Source organism: Artibeus jamaicensis, unplaced genomic scaffold (assembly GCF_021234435.1).
Source record: "Artibeus jamaicensis isolate MK-2021 breed Jamaican fruit bat unplaced genomic scaffold, CSHL_Jam_final contig_335, whole genome shotgun sequence".
Taxonomy (NCBI): domain Eukaryota; kingdom Metazoa; phylum Chordata; class Mammalia; order Chiroptera; family Phyllostomidae; genus Artibeus; species Artibeus jamaicensis.
Genome location: NW_026521800.1, coordinates 7,580,845 through 7,593,349, shown reverse-complemented (window position 1 = coordinate 7,593,349; position 12,505 = coordinate 7,580,845).

The window sequence follows — 12,505 nt, the reverse complement described above, 5'->3', positions numbered from 1 at the left end:
GCATTGTGCTTACTAGGTAAAATACCAGCACATCCAAGACAATTCTTTATGCCGCCAGTGGGGCAGGGAAGGTCGTGGCCTTTCCTGCTGAGAAGGGGGAGATTGGATAACTGTGGTCTGAAGGGGCCCAAAGAGCTGTAGAAGACACCAAACCTCTAAGAATGGCTCTCAAAACCTGCTCGTATTTAAAGAACTTTTGGGGGTGATAGTGCACATTGTGTACACAGTGATAGTTTTTTTCCAGCTTCGCATTTTATTAACTTTACTTTTTCTTCGTCTTCTTGAGCCATTAGAAGAGATAATCAATGCAAAGTGTTTACCTCCATACCTGGAACAGAGAAAGTGATCAACAAATGTTAGCCATTTATTATTACTACCACTACTACTCTTACTATTACAGAAAATCTGCAGTTCTATTTCTGAGCTTAAATATAACTTTAAAAATGTTATTTATCTGCTCTTCAGTGGTCCGCTGACACAGAAGAGATCTGTCTACCTGGGTCTGGGTCTGGCTCTGGCTCTGCCTCATTACCCATTTGTTGTATTTTACAAATTGCAAAAGAGGCATAATCTCAATGGCCATTCTACTCATAATAATAAATAATGTTGAGCTTTGCAGGGTTGGCTTTCAAATATACACTGTCATTCTGTCCTCCCAGGATCCTTAATAGGTGGGTCTTCAAGATAAGGCTGTGAGGGCTAGGTGACTCTGAGATGAAAAAGGTGGTCCACAGCAGAGGCAAATCGATGACTTTGAACCTGGATCTTCTGACTTGACATTCTAGAGTTTCTCCATTTCAATGGGCAGGGACAGATTACAATACCAGAGGGAAGAGTTTGAAATATATTTGCGAATGTGCATTTTTAGGTGGGAGAAGCCCTGGTCTTGGCAATGAGTTTCATTGCCAAGTTGTTATTTGTCCTTGTTCCCCCAAAGTGGTAGAAATCCTTAAATGATACATTCCCAGAACTTAGGGATATGCTAGGAAATGGTACTCTCTAAAATACAAGCTAAAAGGAATCAACATAAAATGTTTGGAGGTAGCCATCTGCAGCACTGACTCAGGCATTGTAATTAAATTGCTGATTCAATTAGAGGTTTCCCTAAATCCCTCTTGGATCAACATGGCCCCCAAGCCTTGTGAAGAAGATTGAAAGGTGACTAATTTAAAACAAACTGGCCTTCAATTCATTAAGCCATACCACAGGCAACCTCATAGAGGGACCTAGAACAAAAGGAGTAAAGAGGAAGAATTTGGCACTCTGATAGCCTGCAGTTTGAGTATTGGCTAGTATGAGGAAACCAGTCAGGCACCTGCTATCACATTGCCCTATTCTACTTTCCTGTGTGGTAGCTATCACTAAGTGCTGGTTTTCTTGTTTACTTATTTATTGACTACCTCCCAGCTCTGGATAGGTACTCAGTTGTATTTCTGGTGCTTAAGACAGTGCCTGGTACGTTTAAGACACTCACATCTATTTGTTGAATAAAAGAGTTTATCAAGTTATCTATCAGGATCCTTTAACTGTTTACTTTGATTCTTAAGTCACCAAGCAACCTTTTCATATTTGTTTAACTTATCAAATATAGTACTCAGAACAGCCAAAATGAGAATTCAAATGAACTTGACAATTATACATCTTTTTTATTTTAACATTTTTTATTGTTGTTCAAGTACATTTCTCTGCCTTTTTTCCCACCCCTTTCCACCACCCCAGCCCTGTCCACCTCCTTCCCCTGTTCCCACCCCCTCCTTGTTATTGTCCATGTGTCCTTCATAATTGTTCCTGCAAACCCTTCACACTTTTCACCTGTAATCCCCTGTCTGCTCCCCTCTGGTCACTGACAATTATATATATCTTATTATAAGTAATTGTGCTTAATGGATTAGCTCCCAATATGTAATTATTGTGGGCAGTTATTGGCTTGTAGGCAGTAGGTTTGTAGGACAAATGCAGCTCACAGATCACACATAATCTTTGAAAAAATACCCATATTTTGTCATTTACAATACACACCCATGGTTTTATGCACATTGTACACAGGATCATCATACCCATGGTATGTAATCATTATGCCCACGTACAATGTGCATCCTTACTTTTCCCTAAAAAGTCTGTAAGAGAGTGTTCAATTATACACAGACAAATGTGGTAATTGCCAACATTGGAAATCAGAAGATTGAACATTAAAAAACCTCACAGAGAAAGTAGAAGCTTCAGAGAGAGTTTTCCGGGCCCCACCTCCCTGGAATGCAGCAGAGGGACAGGTGTCTCCAGCCCCCCTAGTCCTCACCCACCAGCTCCCATCTCTTATGCACAACGTTTGTCCAGCCACAAAAAGCATCTGAGTTTGTGACCCTAAATTTATCATAGTCTCCTGAACTCACTGATTCCAATAAAAAAACTTAGCCATTTCCTCTTCCTTTGAAGGCGTGTTAAATAACCTACCAGTTTGTAATTTCCTAATTTTGAGAGGATAAAGAAAAGAAAGATGCAACCTAATCACCAATACACTTGAATGATCTTATTTACTTGGAGATAACTGGAGTAAACAAATTTAGCTTACTTCTGAAGCTGATAGAAATCTAATTTTAAATCTTCCAAAACTTTTATAAAAGTTAGTTCCAAAGAATTGGTGTCAGAGTTAGTTAACTTAAAATTACAAAACTAGTTGTAGCAAATTGACTTCACATTGGTTTTACCTGTATGTTCATGTTTTTTATTTATACTTAAAATATAGATAGATACCACATTTTAGGATATCATGTGTCTTTTAAAAATTCTGACTGCATTTTGATTTTTTTTAAATAGTTATTTGAAAAGTACCTTATCTTGATTTGTGGAGAATAAGAGAAAGTAATATGAAATTACTTCAAACTGTGTGTATATCAACCTTAGTTATATCAGCCTTTGACTTTTGGAATGTTAACTCTGACTTTCTAACAAGGAATTTGACATTTACAAAACCTATGAAAAAGCTACTTTGGTTCAGTGGCAAAAGTAATAAAAATGTCACATAATCTATCCTAAGGAAAACTAAGCATCCTGTACAAATCAAATTCAACCACCCTGATCAAAAGGCCGAGTAGAGAGAAATAACAAAGTGAAGATAAGATTTCTATGCAAAAAGCTATTCAGTTGTAAACATGATTGATTAGGCCCAATGACTTTTTAAAAGCTTGGTCAAATTTTAATTTTGAGCTCTTTTGTTGAGTTAAAAAAACAATTAGCAGAACAAATTGATCTAGAATTGTATGTTGGCCTTTGTTTGCTAACAATCACAGATACCACATTTGCTTTACTGTACTTAAGAATGTTCTTTGTCTCACAAACACACAGGAAAAAGGACACAATGTCAGGACTTACAGGAGACCATTACAATATGTCTGTCATTCCAGCAGGAATCTCTCTCTCTCTCTCTCTCTCTCTCTCTCATGCAAACCATCCCCAAATTTGCAAATAGATTCAGATTTCAAGTGTGGATTTGGGGGCTCACCACAATGGGGAGCAACTGAAGGCAATAGTTGTCAGGAGGGTTTATGAGAACAATGGCAAGTAGCAAAGATTTAGGGAAAAATTTTCATTTCCTGAGAGCCAAATATGCTCTTTAAACAACTTTTCCCCCCTAACTCTTTTGCTACTAATTCTAATGAAATGGAATAAAAACCCATATTTGCATGGTTTGGGTGTTCTAGCCAAATCTAAAGTGATTGAATTAATTTCCTTGAATGACCAGAAACTAAAAGAGGATGAGTAAAAAATACTCTTAAAGTGGGGGAGATCACAGACCCAGAATATACTTTCTGAAGCAAGATGTTTGACCAAAACAATTTGATAAACTTTTTTTCTCTAATACAGTTGATTTGAATTTGACTGTCTAAGTCATAAAGTACTTTGATATTTAAAAAGTTGGCTGTACCTATATACATATCAGCATAAATTATGGGGTACATCAAAGGGCTTTGAATAAAAATTTAGTGTCTCAATAGCAGAAAGCATGTAAATGTATAGATAAAGTCACTGAAACATTGTTTAAGTTAGCAGTCAGTATTTTAAAATATGAAACTTAGTGAAGTTTGATTGAGTAAAACACTTTTGCTATTGTAGGAGTTTCTTTAACACCCTAGTAGCAGTGATACTCATTGCTATTTTACCTGGCACCATTTCTAATACCATTCTCCAATAAAAGGAACCAAGACTCATTGGGGAAATAACTGATTATAAAACTGGGGCAGGAAATAGACGAGATGAGCCTGGGGCATCTGGTAGTGTTAGTGTCAGAAAGTAAGAAAGTGCTAAACACCCACAACACACACGCGCACACACACACACACACACACACACTCACACACTCACACACTGATAGGGTTATGTCAAAGGGACTGACAAAGGAGCCTAATTTGAACAACACAATAAATAAAGTACTACTCTCCTTAATTGTGGGCTATGCATAGTATTTCCTTTCAAAGAGGATAGTATGGAAAAGGAGGAGAAAAAAAGAGGCAGAGGAAGGTCATTGTGGAGACACCTAATAATCACTATCTCAGCCAGGTGATCAAGGTGAGCATCAACAGTAGTACCTCATGTTGACATCACATAGCCTTGATATGATATGATGCAAATGGCCCTTTACCTCAGTAATCTTCCTCCCCCCAAACCATAATCCCAATCCAACCATGAAGAAAACATTAGACAAGTCCCAATTAAGGGACATCCTGCAAAATACCTGACCAGTCTAAAGACTGTCTAGGAGATCGAAACCAAGGAAAGTCTGAGAATCCATCACAGTCAAGAAGGCTAAGGAGACATGATGATGAAATGTAATGTAGCATTCTGGATGAGATCCTAGAACAGAAAAAGGACATTAGGTGAACACTAAGAAAATCTGAGTGAACTATGAATTTCAAATAATAAAAACATCAATATTTATTTCATTAGTTGTGACAAATGTACCAGACTAATGTAAGATGTTAACAGTAGGGGAAATCAGGTAGGGTATTTAGGGATGCTCCACTATCTTTCCAATTTTTTTCTATAAATATGAAAATATTCTAATATAAAAATTTTATTTTTAAAAAAGGTGATTTAATACTCTTCAAACATTTCATTTTAGATTCCAAGCCAGTTATTTCCCTCTGTATAGGTTCTATCTCTGTGATATTTTAATCAAGTAATGATTTAATACTTTAGAACACAAAATTGATGAGAGAGCAGAAAAATACAAATAATTAAAAGCAAATTTTAATAAATGCTTATTATAGTAATTGATTTTAAAAATACTCCAAAGTGTTCAAAGAAAGCAACATCAACAGACTTCTCAGTTGTGTCCTGGGCTCTGGTCTCAAAGACCAGTAAGCAGGTGCAAGCCTCAAACTCCATCTGGAGCACATGGCAACTGTGGTTTTGTTTAAATTCTTCTGTGTAATTTGAGTTTACATTTCCACATTTTATCTGTTTTCATCACTGACCCAGAAATGCATTTAAACCCAGTTTTTCTTTAATTTCTCAGAGCTTTTTTTCTCCTACCTTGTTAACCTTCTCAAAGATTCCATTTTTTAAAGTTAACATAGAATCTTTAGGGAGGCTGAAAAATACATGTGTATGGAATAACCACATGCTTTGAGTAAATGCAGTACAGCAGGCTGCAGCCTCCAGGTTAATGAGCTTTGGCAGTCTTTTTATCAGCCAGAAAATGCTGGGAATATAAATCTAAGGGCTCTCAAGTAAAACTCCATTTTTTAGTATATGTCCCCAAAGGAAAGCCCCCTGATTTATATGTCTCAGTAGCCCCACTGCCTGTCACAGGTCATGGCACTCAATAAATATTTTTGGAATGAATTAATGAATTAATGAAGAACAGGATGATTTATAGGATTTCGCCAGGGAAAGAACCTCTTCTTTCCCTCCAGGTTGAAGGAACAGCAGGAGTGAAGACACAAAGTTAGTAATGAGAATTGCATGTTTAGCAAAGTTTGTAGACCTAATGGCATTTCTGTAATGTGATTTAATTATAAGATTTATAGAATACAATTTGATGACACTATTTTTGAACAATAAGAAATATATATATTTGGTCTCTTCCCCTGGTTCCTAACGTAAGGTTCTTAAAACTTTTATAAATTTCTAAGTGGCAAGAGTACTACGAGCATCTTTTTTTCTAATGAGGTGATGCTGAGTAGGCTCCTGGATGAGGGCTGGTCACCAGAAAGACCAAACTATGAGTAGAAGTTCCAAGAGAGGAGGTAGGGGGCTGTAAATGGAGTTTACAATTGATCGTGCCTAGGTGAGAAAGCCTCCATGAAATCTCCATAGTAAGGGGTTCAGAGAGTTTCCAGGTTGGTGAACACATCCACACCCAGAGGGTGACACACCCAGAAGGTGACACACCCAGGCTGGATAGAGCATCATCTGAGCTGGCGTGGGAAGAGCTACTATTCTTATGAAAATAGGATAATGGTTGTATTCTCTGAGAACACAAGTGACAATGGGGAGAAAGTAGAGTATGCCGATTAGTGAGTCTAAAGCTAAAATGAACGCTTTGCATGTTAGTATTTGAAAGCTGACTTACTCCAGGTAGCATATGAGAGTCTTATACTTGCTTACCTAGCAAGCAATCTATAGGAAAATACCAACACTGTGAGTATATTGGCATTTTTTATACAAAAACTTATAGGAAACCTAAGGCAAACTGACTTATTCAAAAGGGGACTTTATTAGCTTATGTAACCAAAAGACCAAGGGTTGCATGGCTTTAGACATGGCTGAATCCTGGTGTGTCTCTACCTTTTGGGTTCACTTTCTTGTGTTACCTTCACTCTCTGGCTCCATTTGAGTTTCCCCTGTTCACCCCTAGCAGCTCCAGCAGAAAGAGAATACTTCTTCACAAAAAGCTCCAAAAATATCACAGCCAATCTCATTGGCTCTGATTATTGCTGGTGGGGTCGTATGATATTTTTTAGCCTATTCCTACGGCTCCAAGGCTGTGATGCTCTGATTGGCCAGGCTTGGTCCACATGGCATGGAAATGTTCTTAATGATGATTGAAAGTGGAGGATCAGAATTTCCCAAGAAGAGTTACCAGGAGAAATAATGATATCCATTTCAATTGTTCTGGTTAGAAATGACATGCAAATTCTACATTTTAAAAAATATAGATGCCTTTGGGGGCTCTTAATCTGAAAGAAAAAATAGATAAGGTATTAGTTGCAAACTATGTCAGGAAAGAATCCTCCGCTTTTCAGGATAACTCAGCAAATAAACTGAAGTTTACTACTGTCTGCAAGAATACCAGTGACTACAGTTTATCTAAACTCTACCTTCCATCTAAAGCAAGTGTAGGAGCACTATCAACGTGGCTCCTCATCAGGTGAGCATGGTCCAGGGCCTTCCAAAGCCCTCCTGAGGGGATATTCAAGGATATTTTGCTTCTAGCAGCTCCCACTTGGACTTTTGTTCAAAGCGTTGCTCTTGGATTACTAGACCTGATTTGCCAAGTGAGCAGGAAATTCCTAATAATTTAGTTTCTCTTTAACCTGTCACAGGTTTCATGTGTAAAAAACCTCTTCCCTGGCTCTTTGCACATGAAATCTCATTTCAGGATCTGCTTCTAGGCATCAAAGCTGGAGTTCATGAGTATGAAAGTTTCAAGCCTGAAGAAGCACTTGGCAGGCTCTAGTGGAAAAAGTAGAGAATCTAATGTCAAGCTTCCCAACTTCTTGTTCAGAACTTACATTCTTTTGGTTATATGAGCTTTGTCAACATAAGAAATGTCCAAACCTGTAGAGAATTTTTTACAAGCGTTTATATGAGCCGAACTGATAACATATGCTGAGGAGCAAAATCTCAATTTCACCAGAGAATAACAGTTTTGTAGCTGCTTTTATTCACCTGAAGTTAAGGAGAGGACATAAGGAAGATTAATCACATTGATGTGAGAGAAAGCAAGGGGGGATCAGAAAAGGATAATTAGCAAGAGTATGTGCTTTCTTAACAATGGATAACCCCTTTGATGGGTATTACTTCTGGTATTTTATTTATTTTTAAAATATTTTTATTGATTATGCTATTGCAGTTGTCGTATTTGCCCCCTTCATTGCCCTTCACCTTTTACACCCCCTCCAACCTGCTTTCTTCACCACCTTAGTTCATGTCCATGCGTTCATGTCCAAAGACATATAAGGTCTTTGGCTTCTTCATTTCCTACACAATTCTTAACCTCCCCCGGTCTATTTTGTGCCTATCATTTATGCTTCTTATTCCCTGTACCTTTGCCACCATTCCCTTCCTTACTCACTGATAAGATTCCATGCAATCTCCATTTCTGTGATTCTGTGCCTGTTCTAGTTGTTTGCTTTGTTTTGGGTTTTTTGGGGGTTCAGTTTTTAATAGTTTTGAGTTTGTTTTCATTTTAATGTTCATATATTTTTTTAAAAGATTTTATTTATTTATTTTTAGAAAGAGGGAAAGGGAAGGAGAAAGAGTTAGAGAAACATCAATGTGTGGTTGCCTCTCATGTGGCCCCCACTGGGGACCTGGCCTGCAACTTAGGCATGTGCCCTGACTGGGAATCGAACCAGTGACCCTTTGGTTCCCAGCCTATGCTCAGTCCACTGAGCTACACCAGCCAGGGCTTAATGTTCATATTTTTGATAATCTTTTTTTTCTTAGATAAGTCCCTTTAACATTTCAAATAATAAGGGCTTGGTGATGATGAACTCTTTTAACCTGACCTTCTCTGGGAAGCATTTTATCTGTCCTACCATTATAAATGATAGTTTTGCTGGATAGAGTAATCTTGGATGTTGGTCCTTGCATTTCATGACTTGGAATACTTCTTTCCAGTCCCTTCTTGCCTGTAGGGTTTCTTTTTAAGAAATCAGCTGAGAGTCTTATGGGAACTCCTCTGTAGGTAACTCTCTCTTTTTCTCTTGCTGCTTTTAAGATTCTCTCCTTATGTCTAATCTTGGGTAATGTAATTATGATGTGCCTTGGTGTGCGCTTCCTTGGGTCCAACTTCTTTGGGACTCTCTGAGCTTCCTGGACTTTCTGGAAGTTTATTTCCTTTGCCAGATTGAGGAACTTCTTCATTCCTTCATTATGTTTTTAAGTAAGTTTTCTATTTCTTGCTCTTCTTCTCCTTCTGACACCCCTATGATTTGGATGTTGGAATATGTAAAGTTGTCCTGGAGGTTCCTAAGCCTCTTTTCATTTTCCAAAATTCTTGTTTCTTCATTCTGTTCTGGTCGAATGTTTGTTTCTTCCATTGATTTGAGTACCGGTTCCATTCCCGTCACTCTTGGTTCCCTGTACCCTTTCCTATATTTCACTTTTATTTATTTATTTTTTAAAATTTTTAAAAATTTATTTATTTCTCTTTAGAGGGGAAGGGAAGGAGAGAGGGAGAGAAACATCAATGTATGGTTGCCCTTTGTGCATCCCCTGCTGGGAACTGGCCTGCAGGGAACCGGCTTGCAACCCAGGCATGTGCCCTGACTGGGAATCAAACCGCGATTGTCTGGTTCACAGGCCTGAGCTCAATCCAGTGAGCTACACCAGCCAGGGCTATATTTCACTTTTAATAGCCTTCACCTTTTTCCTCTATTTTGCATCTATACTAAACTAATTCTGTGAGTATCCTCACAGAATGTATCACAAAACACTTGTATCCTGATTACAAGTGTTTTGAACTCTGTATCTTATAGGTTGGCCATCTCTTTGTTGCTTAGTTGTATTTTTTTCTGGAACTTTGATCTGTTCTTTCATTTGGGCCATTTTCTTTTGTCTCAGTGTGGCTGTTTTGTAGTAAGGGGCAGAACCTTAGGTATTTACTAGGGCAGGGCAACCCACATCAATGTGTTGTGGCACTGTATGTGGGTGAGAGGTCTGAGAGGGAACAATGCCACTTGATCCTCTCTCTGATGGCATTCAGTCACTTCCTCTACTTCCCACAAGCAAATTTGGCTCTTCTGGTGCTTATTTCTAGGTCGGTGGGTTTGTTTATGTTTTAGGACCTTATGGTCTCTCCAACAAACTCTCCTGTGAGTCTGGGAGTTTCTCCCACTGCCTCAACCCTACAGGTTTTTTTTTTCAGCTAGAGGTTTAGAGGCTTTTTCCCCCACACCAGAACCCTGGGTTGTGCAGTCTGTCTCGCTCCCCACTTGTTCCTTCCAGTGTATCCACACAAAAATGTGGGACTGCCCGCTTTGCCAGCTGCCACCTCACTTACCCCAGTCCTCCAACTGCTGCCTTATCAGGAGTCCTCTTCATCAAGCTGCCCATCTCTGCCCCTCCTACAGGTCTGGATGTTTTTTCTTCAAGTGCTTGGTTGTCCATACAATTCAATTTTCTGTCATTTCTGGTTGTTTTTTTGTTTTTAAATTTGTTGTTATCCTTCTTTTGGTTGTGCAAGGAGGCACAGTGTGTCTACCTATGCCTGCATCTTGGCAGGAAGTCTGTTTCTGGTATTTTAAAGGTGTGTTAACTTAGGTGCACAAGAACAGTGGGTGGGGGGGCTTAGAACCTTTTCTTAAAGATATGATAAGCCGGGGCCTGACTATCCATCATGACCTGCACAGTTAGGAATTTATGAATAGATCATCCTCCCCATAGAACCCCATTTTTGTCCACAATTCCCTCTTTTGGTCATAGCTCAATCCGAAGGATGCATTGATGACCAACCTTTGGTCAGATAGAGTGGTTTTACAGCTCTAGGATGGCTCATTCCTAGAAGTCTCAGTATTTACATCATTTGTTGACCACTGGAGATGGAAGTACCATAGCCATTGGATCTGAGTTTGGGCCAAATTTTCCAAAATGGAAAGAGCAGGTAAATGGAGGGCAGTCACATTTCATGGCCTTTATTGTGGAAAATACACTCTTGATCACTTCTATCCTATGAAATATCTTGATCCAAGTTTTGCCCTCTGTCTCATTTTTCTGTTTTTGACATCTAGTACAACATTTACACAAGCCATGAAAAAAGTGTTAGCAGTTATCTTACACATGTTCAGTAATTATAAAGGTTTCAAGCATATAAAAAAAACCCAAAGAAGAAATATAACTATGACATATCACTAGTGAACTGGTAAAGACAAACAAAATGGCCTTCACCAGTGTGGCTCAGTTGGTTGGGTGTCATTGGGCAAAGCAAAATGTTGCTGGTTCTGTTCCTAGTTGGAGAACATGCCTAGGTTGCAGGTTCAGTCCCAGGTAGGGCTACATAAGAGAGGCAATGTTTATCTCTTATGTCAATGTCTATCTCCCCCTTTCTTTTCCATCCCCTTTCTCTAAAAATAAATAAATAATAATTAAAAAACCAAAATGGATTCTGAGTTCAATATTAATGTCTAGGTATACAAGCCTTGTCCATGTTTTGGGATAGCTGCCTACATCTGGTGTTATGGCTTCTCATCCTCGAGGAGTCTTTGATGTGTGTAGACAGGGGTAGATGTCCATTTGCAGTTAGCCACCTGATAAGTTTCCTTCCAATGAGGTTGGAGAATGTTTTTTATTTGATCCCTTTTCAAAGAAAAAAAAATCCCCAGGTGGCAGTCAATGATCTGTAAAGTCTGTATCTCCTGGAATGTCACTCTGAAAGGAAGTGATTACCAACTTGACATTTTCTTGACTTTATCAAACTTCAGTAATACTGTATAATGTCTCCTTTCAATAAGGTCAGCTTTTAAATTCCTTCATCTAAGTACAGCTTAAACGCACTGTAATGCATTAGGGAATGTAAAAACCAAGAGTGGAGATCCAGGGAGCAGGGAAGAACCAAGCAGCCATCTTGTGTTTCTCATAGCCCCAACTACTTGTTTAATTTACAACTACTATTTATCCATACAATATACCCTAAAAGTTTTTATCACTTATTTTACAATGCTTCCCTTGCAATTTCAAATCCTTTGAGGTGTTCCAGGCACCCTTATAAAATACCACAGAGTTATTCCCGCACATATGGAGATTTTAACCCTTAAAACCTCTTGAGGGTGGATAACCCCTTTGATGGGTATTACTTCTAGTATTTCAAAGGTGTGTTAACCTAGATGCACAAGGACAATGGAAAGGGCTGACTCAAACCTTTCACTAAATAAGTTATGAGAGGGCATAACTACTCACCATGATCTGCCCAGTTTGGAATTTATGATCAGTTCACCCTATAAGGGTTACTTTCCACAGAACCTCTTTTGCACCCATGGTTGGAACAAGTCACATCACTACTGTGAGCCTCACTTTCCTCCTCTATAGAATGGGGATAATCATAACACCTGCCTTACCAGCCTCTCATGTAGGGTTGCTGTGAGGAACAAATGAAATAATGTGAACAAAGGGGACTTGGAAATGTAAACAATTATACAATATCCACTATTATTTATGTGCTATCAGAAGTGGTCACTTTGATCCCAAACACTTAGGCTATCTATGTGAGCTTCTCTGATTTTCCAAGACACCACCAATCTGGGGGCAGATTCCAATAGCAATCAAATAGATAAAGGAGGTTGGA